Raw genomic sequence first — 15,092 nt, forward strand, 5'->3', positions numbered from 1 at the left:
AGAACGTTTCTGAAAAACTCTGTTGCCAGGAGACCAAGCCCCGTTTTGTTTAGTCGGAAGATATCCTTCTGCACCAAAGAAGGCGCCATTTTCAAAGGATAAGCACACACTGTTTCTATGAAAAGGAGATAAAGCGGAAACAGGGAGTTGTTCAAAAACTGGGAACTTGCCATCGCAAGCTTCAGACTCTTGCAAAAGCAGTTGAAATGGAAGAACAGTATGGCATCCCATCAAAACGCAGGGAAATGATCATTTCAAGAAACTAATTGATAAGTGCTCGCATGCCAGAAAATGGATGGAACCCCTGTTTGTTTTAAATTAAAAATTAAAAAGATCAATTGGATTGCACTGAAAACACACCAAATGACTCCTCCCACCAAATTATGATGTTGCCCAAGTTTTGGGCTCGATCCGAAATCAATTGGTGTGTGAAATTGGACAATTCAAGTTCAACGGCAGTTCGTTCCTAATTGGAGTGGTTGGGGTAATTCACAGTTCTGGCTATTGGATTTCCGTCAAAACGTACCAAATGACTCCTCCCACCATATTATGATGTTGCCCAAGTTTTGGGCTCGATCCGAAATCCGTAGGTGTGAGAAATGGGACAATTTAAGTTCAACGGCAGTTCGTTCCTAATTGGAGTGGTTGGTGTATTCCATACTTCTAGCGATTTAATTTCAATCAAAACTCACCACATGACTCCTACCACCATGTTATGATGTTGCCCAAGTTTTGGGCTCGATCCGAAATCAATAGGTGTAAGAAATTGGACAATTCAAGTTCAAAGGCAGTTCGTTTCAAACGGGAGTGGTTGGGGTAATTCATAGTTCTGGCCATTGGATTTCACTCAAAACACAGCAAATGACTCCACCCACCATATTATGATGTTGCCCAAGTTTTGTGCTCGATCCGAAATCAATAGGTGTGAGAAATTGGACAATTCAAGTTCAACGGCAGTTCGTTCCTAATTGGAGTGGTTGGTGTATTCCATACTTCTAGCGATTGGATTTCACTCAAAACTCACCAAAAGACTCCTCCCACCATATTATGATGTTGCCCAGGTTTTTGGCTCGATCCGAAATCAATCGGTGTGAGAAATTGGACAATTCAAGTTCAACGACAGTTCGTTCCTAATCGGAGTGGTTGGTGTATTCCATACTTCTAGCGATTGGATTTCACTCAAAACTCACCAAATGACTCCTCCCACCATATTATGATGTTGCCCAGGTTTTTGGCTCGATCCGAATTCAATAGGTGTGAGAAATTGGACAATTCAAGTTCAACGGCACTTCGTTCCTAATTGGAGTGCTTGGTGTATTCCATACTTCTAGCGATTGGATTTCATTCAAAACACACCAAATGACTCCTCCCCCCCATATTATGATGTTGCCCAAGTTTTTTTCTCGATCTGAAATCAATAGGTGTGAGAAATTGGACAATTCAGGTTCAACGGCAGTTCGTTCCTAATTGGAGTGGTTGGTGTATTTCATACTTCTAGCGATTTAATTTCAATCCAAACTCACCACATGACTCCTACCACCATGTTATGATGTTGCCCAAGATTTGGGCTCGATCCGAAATCAATAGGTGTGAGAAATTGGACAATTCAAGTTCAAAGGCAGTTCGTTCCAAATTGGAGTGGTTGGGTTAATTCAAAGTTCGAGCGATTGGATTTCACTCAAAAAACACCAAATGACTCCTCCCACCATATTATGATGTTGCCCAAGTTTTGGGCTCGATCCGAAATCAATAGGTGTGACAAATTGGACAATTCAAGTTCAAAGGCAGTTCGTTCCAAGTTGGAGTGGTTGGTGTAATTCATATTTCTGGCGATTGGATTTCACTCAAAACATACCAAATGACTCCTCCCACCATATTATGATGTTGCCCAAGTTTTGGGCTCGATCCGAAATCAGTAGCTGTGAGAAATTGGACAATTCAAGCACAACGGCAGTTCGTTCCTAATTGGAGTGGTTGGTGTATTCCATACTTCTAGCGATTGGATTTCACTCAAAACTCACCAAATGACTACTCCCACCATATTATGATGTTGCCCGTGTTTTGGGCTCGATCCAAAATCAATAGGTGTGAGAAACTGGACAGTTCAAGTTCAAAGGCAGTTCGTTCCAAATTGGAGTGGTTGGGTTAATTCATACTTCTCGCAATTGGATTTCACTCAGAACTCACCAAATGACTCCTCCCTCCATATTACGATGTTGCGCAAGTTTTGGGCTTGATCCGAAATCAATAGGTGGGAGAAATTGGAGAATTCAAGTTCAACGGCAGTTAGTTCCTAATTGGAGTGGTTGGTGTATTCCATACTTCTAGCGATTGGATTTCACTAAAAACACACCAAATGACTCCTCCCACCATATTATGATGTTGCCAAAGTTTTGGGCTCGATCCGAAATCAATAGGTGTGAGAAATTGGACAATTCCAGTTCAACGGCAGTTCGTTCCTAATTGGATTGGTTGGTGTATTCCATACTTCTAGCGATTGGATTTCACTCAAAACTCACCGAATGACTCCTCCCACGATATTATGAAGTTTCCCAAGTTTTGGGCTGCATCCGAAATTAATAGGTGTAAGAAATTTGACAATTCAAGTTCAACGGCAGTTCGTTCCTAATTGGAGTGGCTGGGGTAATTCATAGTTCTAGCGATTGGATTTCACTCAAAACGCACCAAATGACTCCTCCCTCCATATTATGATGTTGCCCAAGTTTTGGGCACGATCCGAAGTCAATAGGTGTGAGAAATTGGACAATTCAAGTTCAAAGGCAGTTCGTTCCAAATTGGAGTGGTTGGGGTAATTCATTGTTCTATCGATTGGATTTCACAAAACGCACCAAATGACTCCTCCCACCATATTATGACGTTGCCCAAGTTTTGGGCTCAGACGGATATCAATTGGTGTGAGAAATTGGACAATTCAAGTTCAATGACAGTTCGTTCCTAATCGGAGTGGTTGGTGTACTGCATACTTCTAGCGATTGGATTTCCCTTAAAACTCACCACATGACTCCTACCACCATATTATGAAAAGTGGATTTCAACGGCAGTTCGTTCCTAATTGGAGTGGTTCGGGTAATTCATAGTTCTGTAAATTGGATTTCATTCAAAACAAACCAAATGACTCCTCCCACCATATGATGATGTTGCCCAAGTTTTGGGCTCGATCCGAAATCAATAGGTGTAAGAAATTGGACAATTCAAGTTCAAAGGCAGTTCGTTCCAAATTCGAGTGGTTGGTGTAATTCATAGTTCTAGCAATTGGATTTCGCTCAAAACGCACCAAATGACTCCTCCCACCACATTATGATGTTGCCCAAGTTTTGGGCTCGATCCGAAATAAATAGGTGTAAGAAATTGGACAATTCAAGTTCAAAGGCAGTTCGATCCAAATTGGAGTGGTTGGGGTAACTCATAGTTCTAGCAATTGGATTTCACTCAAAACTCTCCAAATGACTCCTCCCACCATATTATGATGTTGCCCAAGTTTTGGGCTCGATCCGAAGTCAATAGGTGTGACAAATTGGACAATTCAAGTTCACAGGCAGTTCGTTCCATATTGGAGTGGTTGGGGTAATTCACAGTTCTAGCGATTTGATTTCACAAAAAACGCACCAAATGACTCCTCCCACCGTATTTTAATGTTGCCCAAGTTTTGGGCTCGATCCGAAATCAATAGGTGCAAGAAGTTGGACAATTCAAGTTCAAAGGCAGTTCGTTCCAAATTGGGGTGGTTGTAGCAATTCACAGTTCTAGCGATTGGATTTCACTCAAAACGCACCAAATGACTCCGCCCTCAATATTATGATGTTACCCAAGTTTTGGGCTCGATCCGAAATCAATAGGTGTAAGAAATTTGACAATTCTAGTTCAAAGGCAGTTCATTCCAAATTGGAGTGGTTGGGGTAATTCATAGTTCTAGAGATTGGATTTCCCTCAAAACGCACCAAATGACTCCTCCCACCATATTATGTTGTTGCCCAAGTTCATAAGCAGTTCGTTCCAAGCAGTTCAAGTTCCAAGCAGTTCGTTCCAAGCAGTTCAAGTTATGGACAATTCAAGTTCATAAGCAGTTCGTTCCAAATTGGAGTGGTTTGGGAAATTCGTAGTTCTAGCGATTGGATTTCACTCAAAACAAACCAAATGACTCCTCCCACCATATCATGATGTTGCCCAAGTTTTGGGCTCGATCCGAACTCAATAGGTGTAAGAAATTGGACAATTCAATTTCAAAGGCAGTTCGTTCCAAATTGGAGTGGTTGGGGTAATTCATAGTTCTAGCGATTGGATTTCACTAAAAACGCACCAAATGTCTCCTCCCACCATATTATGATGTTACCCAAGTTTTGGGCTCGATCCGAAGTCCATAGGTGTAAGAAATTGGACAATTCAAGTTCAAAGGAAGTTCGTTCCAAATTTGAGTGGTTGGGGTAATTCATAGTTCTGGCAATTGGATTTCACTCAAAACTCACCAAATGACTCCTCCCACCATATTATGATGTTGCCCAAGGTTTGGGTTCGATCCGAAATCAATAGGTGTAAGAAATTGGACAATTCAAGTTCAAAGGCAGTTCGTTCCAAATTGGAGTGGTTGGGTAATTCATAGTTCTAGCGATTGGGTTTCACTCAAAACACACCAAATGACTCCTCCCACCATATTATGATGTTGCCCAAGTTTTGGGGTCGATCCGAAATCAATAGGTGTAAGAAGTTAGACAGTTCAAGTTCATAAGCAGTTCGTTCCAAATTGGAGTGGTTGGGGAAATTCATAGTTCTGGCGATTGGATTTCACTCAAAACAAACCAAATGACTCCTCCGACCATATTATGATGTTGCCCATGTTTTGGGCTCGATCCGAAATCAAAAGGTGTAAGAAATTGGACAATTCAAGTTCAACGGCAGTTCGTTCCTAATTGGAGTGGTTGGTGTATTCCATACTTCTAGCGATTTAATTTCAATCAAAACTCACCACATGACTCCTACCACCATGTTATGATGTTGCCCAAGTTTTGGGCTCGATCCGAAATCAATAGGTGTAAGAAGTTAGACAGTTCAAGTTCATAAGCAGTTCGTTCCAAATTGGAGTGGTTGGGGAAATTCATAGTTCTGGCGATTGGATTTCACTCAAAACAAACCAAATCACTCCTCCGACCATATTATGATGTTGCCCATGTTTTGGGCTCGATCCGAAATCAAAAGGTGTAAGAAATTGGACAATTCAAGTTCAACGGCAGTTCGTTCCTAATTGGAGTGGTTGGTGTATTCCATACTTCTAGCGATTGGATTTCACTGAAAACTCACCAAATGACTCCTCCCACCATATTATGATGTTGCCCAAGTTTTGGGCTCGATCCGAAATCAATAGTTGTAAGAAATTGGACAATTCAAGTTCAAAGTTAGTTCGTTCCAAATTGGAGTGGTTGGGGTAATTCGTAGTTCTAGCGATTGGATTTCACTAAAAACGCACCAAATGACTCCTCCCACCATAGTATGATGTTGCCCAAGTTTTGGGCTCGATCCGAAGTCCATAGGTGTAAGAAATTGGACAATTCAAGTTCAAAGGAAGTTCGTTCCAAATTTGAGTGGTTGGGGTAATTCATAGTTCTGGCAATTGGATTTCACTCAAAACTCACCAAATGACTCCTCCCACCATATTATGATGTTGCCCAAGTTTTGGGCTCGATCCGAAATCAATGGGTGTGAGAAATTGGACAATTCAAGTTCAACGGCAGTTCGTTCCTAATTGGAGTGGTTGGTGTATTCCATACTTCTAGCGATTGGATTTCACTGAAAACCCACCAATTGACTCCTCCCACCATATTATGATGTTGCCCAAGTTTTTGGCTCGATCCGAAATCAATAGGTGTAAGAAATTGGACAATTCAAGTTCAAAGGCAATTCGTTCCAAATTGGAGTGGTTAGTGTAATTCATAGTTCTAGCAATTGGATTTCACTCCAATCTCACCAAATCACTCCTCCCACCATATTATGATGTTGCCCAAGTTTTGGGCTCGATCCGAAATCAATAGGTGTAAGAAATTGGACAATTTTAAGTTCAAAGGCAGTTCGTTCCAAATTGGAGTGGTTGGGGAAATTCATAGTTCTATCAATTGGATTTCACTCAAAACTCACCAAATGACTCCTCCCACCATATTATGATGTTGCCCAAGTTTTGGGCTCGATCCGAAACCAATTGGTGCGAGAAATTGGACAATTCAAGTTCAACGGTAGTTCGTTCCTAATTGGAGTGGTTGGTGTATTCCATACTTCTAGAGATTGCAATTCACTGAAAACTCACCAAATGAGTCCTCCCACCATATTATGATGTTGCCCAAGTTTTGGGCTCGATCCGAAATCAATAGTTGTAAGAAATTGGACAATTCAAGTTCAACGGCAATTCGTTCCAAATTGGAGTGGTTGGGGTAATTCATAGTTCTAGCGATTGGATTTCACTCAAAACTCACCAAATGACTCGTCCCACCATATTATGATGTTGCCCAAGTTTTGGGCTCGATCCGAAATCAATAGGTGTAAGAAATTGGACAATTCAAGTTGAAAGGCAGTTCGTTCCAAATTGGAATGGTTGGGGTAATTCATAGTTCTAGCGATTGGATTTCACTCAAAACGCAACAAATGAGTCCTCCCACCATATTATAATGTTGCCCAACTTTTGGGCTCGATCCAAAATTAATAGGTGTATGAAATTGGACAATTCATGTTCAAAGGCAATTCGTTCCAAATTGGAGTGGTTGGGGTAATTCATAGTTCTAGCAATTGGATTTCACTCAAAACTCACCAAATGACTCCTCCCACCATATTATGATGTTGCCCAAGTTTTGGGCTCGATCCGAAATCAATAGTTGTAAGAAATTGGACAATTCAAGTTCAACGGCAATTCGTTCCAAATTGGAGTGGTTGGGGTAATTCATAGTTCTAGCGATTGGATTTCACTCAAAACTCACCAAATGACTCGTCCCACCATATTATGATGTTGCCCAAGTTTTGGGCTCGATCCGAAATCAATAGGTGTAAGAAATTGGACAATTCAAGTTGAAAGGCAGTTCGTTCCAAATTGGAATGGTTGGGGTAATTCATAGTTCTAGCGATTGGATTTCACTCAAAACGCAACAAATGAGTCCTCCCACCATATTATAATGTTGCCCAACTTTTGGGCTCGATCCAAAATTAATAGGTGTATGAAATTGGACAATTCATGTTCAAAGGCAATTCGTTCCAAATTGGAGTGGTTGGGGTAATTCATAGTTCTAGCAATTGGATTTCACTCAAAACTCACCAAATGACTCCTCCCACCATATTATGATGTTGCCCAAGTTTTGGGCTCGATCCGAAATCAATAGGTGTAAGAAATTGGACAATTCAAGTTCAAAGGCAGTTCGTTCCAAATTGGAGTGGTTAGGGTAATTCAAAGTTCTAGCAATTGGATTTCACTCAAATCTCACCAAATCACTCCTCCCACCATATTATGATGTTGCCCAAGTTTTGGGCTCGATCCGAAATCAATAGGTGTAAGAAATTGGACAATTCAAGTTCAAAGGCAGTTCGTTCCAAATTGGTGTGGTTGGGGTAATTCATAGTTCTAGCAATTGGATTTCACTGAAAACGCACCAAATGACTCCTCCCACCATATTATGATGTTGCCCAAGTTTTGGGCTCGATCCGGAATCAATAGTTGTAAGAAATTGGACAATTCAAGTTCAAAGTTAGTTCGTTCCAAATTGGTGTGGTTGGGGTAATTCATAGTTCTAGCGATTGGATTTCACTCAAAACGCACCAAATCACTCCTCCCACCATATTATGATGTTGCCCAAGTTTTGGGCTCGATCCGAAATCAATAGGTGTAAGAAATTGGACAATTTTAATTTCAAAGGCAGTTCGTTCCAAATTGGAGTGGTTGGGGAAATTCATAGTTCTAGCAATTGGATTTCACTCAAAACTCACCAAATGACTCCTCCCACCATATTATGATGTTGCCCAAGTTTTGGGCTCGATCCGAAACCAATAGGTGCGAGAAATTGGACAATTCAAGTTCAACGGTAGTTCGTTCCTAATTGGAGTGGTTGGTGTATTCCATACTTCTAGAGATTGCAATTCACTGAAAACTCACCAAATGAGTCCTCCCACCATATTATGATGTTGCCCAAGTTTTGGGCTCGATCCAAAATCAATAGGTTTAAGAAATTGGACAATTCAAGTTCAAAGGTAGTTCATTCCAAATTGGAGTGGTTGGGGTAATTCATAGTTCTGGCAATTGGATTTCACTCAAAACTCACCAAATGACTCCTCCCACCATATTATGATGTTGCCCAAGTTTTGGGCTCGATCCGAAGTCAATAGGTGTCAGAAATTGGACAATTGAAGTTCAAAGGCTGTTCGTTCCAAATTAGAGTGGTTGGGGTAATTCATAGTTCTAGCGATTGAATTTCACAAAAAATGCACCAAATGACTCTTCCCACCATATTATAATGTTGCCCAAGTTTTCGGCTCGATCCGAAATCAATAGGTGTAAGAAATTGGACAATTCAATTTCAAAGGCAATTCGTTCGAAATTGGAGTGGTTGGGGCAATTCATAGTTCTAGCGATTGGATTTCACTCAAAACGCACCAAATGACTCCTCCCACCATATTATGATGTTGCCCAAGTTTTGGGCTCGATCTGAAATCAATAGGTGTAAGAAATTAGAAAATTCATGTTCAAAGGCAGTTCGTTCCAAATTGGAGTGGTTGGGGTAATTCATAGTTCTAGCGATTGGATTTCACTCAAAACGCACCAAATGACTCCTCCCACCATATTATGATGTTGCCCAAGATCGGATTTCACTCAACTTTCCAATTTCTTACACCTATTGATTTCGGATCGAGCCCAAAACTCGGCCATAATCATAATATGGTGGGAGGAGTCATTTGGTTAAGTTTGAGTGAAATCCGATCTCTAGAACTACCCAAAACACCAACCACTGCAATTAGGAACGAACTGCCCTTGAACTTGAATTGTCCAATTTCTTACACCTATTGATTTCGGGCCGAGCCCAAAACTTGGGCAACATCATAATATGGTAGGAGGAGTCATTTGGTTAAGTTTGAGTGAAATCCGATCTCTAGAACTACCCAAAACGCCAACCACTCCAATTAGGAACGAACTTCCTTTGAACTTGAATTGCCCAATTTATTACACCTATTGATCTCGGATCGAGCCCAAAACTTTTGCAACATCATAATATGGGGGAAGGAGTCATTTGGTTACTTTTGAGTGAAATCCGATCTCTAGAACTGTGGAATACACCAACCACTCCGATTAGGAACGAACTGCCTTTCAACCTGAATTTTCCAATTTCTTGCACCTATTGATTTCGGATTGAGCCCAAAACTTGGGCAACATCATAATATGGTGGGAGGAGTTATTTGGTTAAGTTTGAGTGAAATCCGATCTTTAGAACTACCCAAAACACCAACCACTCCAATTAGGAACGAACTGCCATTGAACTTGAATTGTATATTGATTTCGGGTAGAGCCCAAAACTTTGGCAACATCATAATATGGTGCGAAGAGTCATTTGGTTTAGTTTGAGTGAAATCCGATCTTTAGAACTACCTAAAACACCAACCACTCCATTTAGAAACGAACTGCCTTTGAACTTGAATTGTCCAATTTCTTACATCTATTGATTTCGGTTCGAGCCCAAAACATGGGCAACATCATAATATGGTGGGAGGAGTCATTTGGTTACTTTTGAGTGAAGTCCGATCTCTAGAACTATGGAATACACCAACCACTCCGATTAGGAACGAACTGCCTTTGAACATAAACTGTCCAATTTCTTACACCTATTGATTTCGGATCGAGCCCAAAACTTGGGCAACATCATAATATGGTGGGAGGAGTCATTTGGTTAGTTTTGAGTGAAATCCGATCTCTAGAACTATGGAATACACCTAGCACTCCGATTAGGAACGAACTGCCTTTGAACAAAAATTGTCCAATTTGTTACACCCATTGATTTCGGATCGAGCCCAAAACTTGGACAACATTATAATATGGTGGAAGGAGTCATTTGGTTAAGTTTGAGTGAAATCCGATCTCTAGAACTACCCAAAACACCAACCACTCCGATTATGAACGAACTGCCTTTGAACTTGAATTGTCCAATTTCTTACACCTATTGATTTCGGAACGAGCCCAAAACTTGGGCAACATCATAATATGGTGGGAGGAGTCATTTGGTTAAGTTTGAGTGAAATCCGATCTCTAGAACTACCCTAAACACCAACCACTCCAGTTAGGAACGAACTGTCATTGAACTTGAATTGTCCAATTTCTTATACCTATTGATTTCGGATCGAGCCCGAAACTTGGGCAACATCATAATATGGTGGGAGGAGTCATTTGGTTAAGTTTGAGTGAAATCCGATCTCTAGAACTACCCTAAACACCAACCACTCCAGTTAGGAACGAACTGCCGTTGAACTTGAATTGTCCAATTTCTTATACCTATTGATATCGGATCGAGCCCAAAACATGGGCAACATCATAATATGGTGGGAGGAGTCATTTGGTTAAGTTTGAGTGAAATCCGATCTCTAGAACTACACAAAACAACAACCACTCCAACTAGGAACGAACTACCTTTGAACTTGAATTGTCCAATTTCTTACATCTATTGATTTCGGATCGAGCCCAAAACTTGGGCAACATCATAATATGGTGGGAGGAGTCATTTGGTTAGTTTTGAGTGAAATCCGATCTCTAGAACTATGGAATACACCAACCACTCCGATTAGGAACGAACTGCCTTTGAACATAAATTGTCCAATTTCTTACACCTATTGATTTCGGATCGAGCCCAAAACTTGGGCAACATCATAATATGGTGGGAGGAGTCATTTGGTTAGTTTTGAGTGAAATCCGATCTCTAGAACTATGGAATACACCAACCACTCCGTTTAGGAACGAACTGCCTTCAAACATAAATTGTTCAATTTCTTACACCTATTGATTTCGGATCGAGCCCAAAACTTGGGCAACATCATAATATGGTGGGAGGAGTCATTTGGTTAAGTTTGAGCGAAATCCGATCTCTAGAACTAACCAAAACACCAACCACTCCAATTTGGAACGAACTGCCATTGAACTTGAATTGTCCAATTTCTTATACCTATTGATTTCGGATGGAGCCCAAAACTTGGGCAACATCATAATATAGTGGGAGGAGTCATTTGGTTAAGTTTGAGTGATATCCGATCTCTAGAACCACCCAAAACACCAACCACTCCAATTAGGAACGAACTGCCGTTGAAAATGAATTCCCAAATTTCTTATACCTATTGATATCGGATCGAGCCCAAAACATGGGCAACATCATAATATGGTGGGAGGAGTCACTTGGTTAAGTTTGAGTGAAATCCGATCTCTAGAACTACCCAAAACGACAACCACTCCAATTTGCAACGAACGTCCTTCGAACTTGAATTGTCCAATTTCTTACACCTATTGAATTCGGATCGAGCGCAAAACTTGGGCAACAACATAATATGGTGGGAGGAGTCATTTGGTTAGTTTTTAGTGAAATCTGATCTCCAGAACTATGGAATACACCAACCACTCCGATTAGGAACGAACTGCCTTTGAACAGAAATTCTCCAATTTCTTACACCTATTGATTTCGGATCGAGCCCAAAACTTGGGCCACATTATAATATGGTGGGAGGAGTCATTTGGTTAAGTTTGAGTGAAATCCGATCTCTAGAACTACCCAAAACACCAACCACTCCGATTATGAACAAACTGCCTTTGAACATAAATTGTTCAATTTCTTACACCTATTGATTTCGGATCGAGCCCAAAACTTGGGCAACATCGTAATATGGTGGGAGGAGTCATTTTGCTAAGCTTGTGTGAAATCCGATCTCAAGAACTACCCAAAACGCCAACGACTCCAATTAGGAACGAACTGCCATTGAACATGAATTGTCCAATTTCTTACACCTATTGATTTCGGATTGAGCCCAAAACTTGGGCAACATCATAATATGGTGGGAGGAGTCATTTGGTTAAGTTTGAGTGAAATCCGATCTTTAGAACTACCCAAAACACCATCCACTCCAATTAGGAACGAACTGCCTGCGAACTTGAATGGTCCAATTTCTTACACCTATTGATTTCGGATCGAGCCCAAAACTTGGGCAACATCATAATATGGTGGGAGTAGTCATTTGGTTAAGTTTGAGTGAAATCCGATCTATAGAACTACCCAAAACACCAACCAGTCCAATTAGGAACGAACTGCCTTTGAACTTGAATTGTCTAATTTCTTACACCTATTGATTTCGCATCGACCCCAAAACTTGGGCAACATCTTAATATGGTGGGAGGAGTCATTTGGTTAGTTTTTAGTGAACTCTGATCTCCAGAACTATGGAATACACCAACCACTCCGATTAGGAACGAACTGCCTTTGAACATAAATTGTCCAATTTCTTACACCTATTGATTTCGGATCGATTCCAAAACTTGGGCAACATCACAATATGGTGGGAGGAGTCATTTGGTTAAGTTTGAGTGAAATCCGATCTCTAGAACTACCCAAAACACCAACCACTCCAATTAGGAACGAACTGCCGTTGAACTTGAATTGTCCAATTTCTTATACCTATTGATTTTGGATGGACCCCAAAACCTGGGCAACGTCATAATATGGTGGGAGGAGTCATTTGGTTAAGTTTGAGTGAAATCCGATCTCTAGAACTACCCAAAACACCAACCACTCCAATTACGAACGATCTGCCTTTGAACTTGAATTGTCCAATTTCTTACACCTATTGACTTCGGATTGAGCCCAAAACTTGGGCAACATCATAATACGGTGGGAGGAGTCATTTGGTTAAGTTTGAGTGAAATCCGATCTCTAGAACTACCAAAAACACCAACCACTCGAATTAGGAACGAACTGCCGTTGAACTTGAATTGCCCAACTTCTTATACCTATTGATTTCGGACCGAGCCCAAAACATGGGCAACATCATAATATGGTGGGGGGAATCATTTGGTTCAGTTTGAGTGAAATCCGATCTCTAGAACTACCCAAAACACCAACCACTCCAATTAGGAATGAACTGCCGTTGAACTTGAATTGTCCAATTTCTTGTACCTATTGATATCAGATCGAGCCCAAAACATGGGCAACATCAGAATATGGTGGGAGGAGTCATTTGGTTAAGTTTGAGTGAAATCCGATCTCTAGAACTACACAAAACACCAACCACTCCAATTAGGAACGAACTACCTTTGAACTTGAATTGTCCAATTTCTTACATCTATTGATTTCGGATCGAGCCCAAAACTTGGGCAACATCATAATATGGTGGGAGGAGTCAATTGGTTAGTTTTGAGTGAAATCCGATCTCTAGAACTATGGAATACACCAACCACTCCGATTAGGAACGAACTGCCTTTGAACATAAATTGTCCAATTTCTTACACCTATTGATTTCGGATCGAGCCCAAAACTTGGGCAACATCATAATATGGTGGGAGGAGTCATTTGGTTAGTTTTGAGTGAAATCCGATCTCTAGAACTATGGAATACACCAACCACTCCGTTTAGGAACGAACTGCCTTCAAACATAAATTGTTCAATTTCTTACACCTATTGATTTCGGATCGAGCCCAAAACTTGGGCAACATCATAATATGGTGGGAGGAGTCATTTGGTTAAGTTTGAGTGAAATCCGATCTCTAGAACTACCCAAAACTCCAACCACACCAATTACGAACGATCTGCCTTTGAACTTGAATTGTCCAATTTCTTACACCTATTGATTTCGAATTCAGCCCAAAACTCGGGCAACAACATAATATGGTGGGAGGAGTCATTTGGTTAAGTTTGAGTGAAATCCGATCTCTAGAACTAACCGAAACACCAACCACTCCAATTAGGAACGAACTGCCGTTGAACTTGAATTGTCCGATTTCTTATACCTATTGATTTCGGATGGAGCCCAAAACTTGGATAACATCATAATATAGTGGGAGGAGTCATTTGGTTAAGTTTGAGTGAAATCCGATCTCTAGAACTACCCAAAACACCAACCACTCCAATTAGGAACGAACTGCCGTTGAACATGAATTCCCAAATTTCTTATACCTATTGATATCGGATCGAGCCCAAAACATGGGCAACATCATAATATGGTGGGTGGAGTCACTTGGTTAAGTTTGAGTGAAATCCGATCTCTAGAACTACCCAAAACGACAACAACTCCAATTTGCAACGAACGTCCTTCGAACTTTAATTGTCCAATTTCTTACACCTATTGAATTCGGCTCGAGCCCAAAACTTGGGCAACATCATAATATTGTGGGAGGAGTCATTTGGTTACATTTTAGTGAAATCTGATCTCCAGAACTATGGAATACACCAACCACTCCGATTAGGAACGAACTGCCTTTGAACATAAATTGTCCAATTTCTTACACCTATTGATTTCGGATCGATTCCAAAACTTGGGCAACATCACAATATGGTGGGAGGAGTCATTTGGTTAAGTTTGAGCGAAATCCGATCTCTAGAACTACCCAAAACACCAACCACACCAATTACGAACGATCAGCCTTTGAACTTGAATTGTCCAATTTCTTACACCTATGGTTTCAGATTGAGCCCAAAACTTGGGCCACATCATAATATGGTGGGAGGAGTCATTTGGTTAAGTTTGAGTGAAATCCGATCTCTAGAACTACCCAAAACACCAACCACTCAAATTTGGAACGAACTGCCGTTGAACTTGAATGGTCCAATTTCTTATACCTATTGATTTCGGATGGAGCCCAAAACTTGGGCAACGTCATAATATGGTTGAAGGAGTCATTTGGTTAAGTTTGAGTGAAATCCGATCTCTAGAACTACGGAATACACCAACCACTCCAACTAGGAACGAACTGTCTTTGAACATAAATTGTCCACTTTCTTACACCTATTGATTTCGGGTCGAGCCCAAAACTTGGGCAACATCATAATATGGTGGGAGGAGTCATTTGGTTAAGTTTGAGTGAAATCCGATCGCTA

This window comes from Prunus avium, chromosome 7 (genome assembly GCF_965620075.1).
Source record: "Prunus avium chromosome 7, drPruAviu1.hap1.1, whole genome shotgun sequence".
NCBI classification, from domain to species: domain Eukaryota; kingdom Viridiplantae; phylum Streptophyta; class Magnoliopsida; order Rosales; family Rosaceae; genus Prunus; species Prunus avium.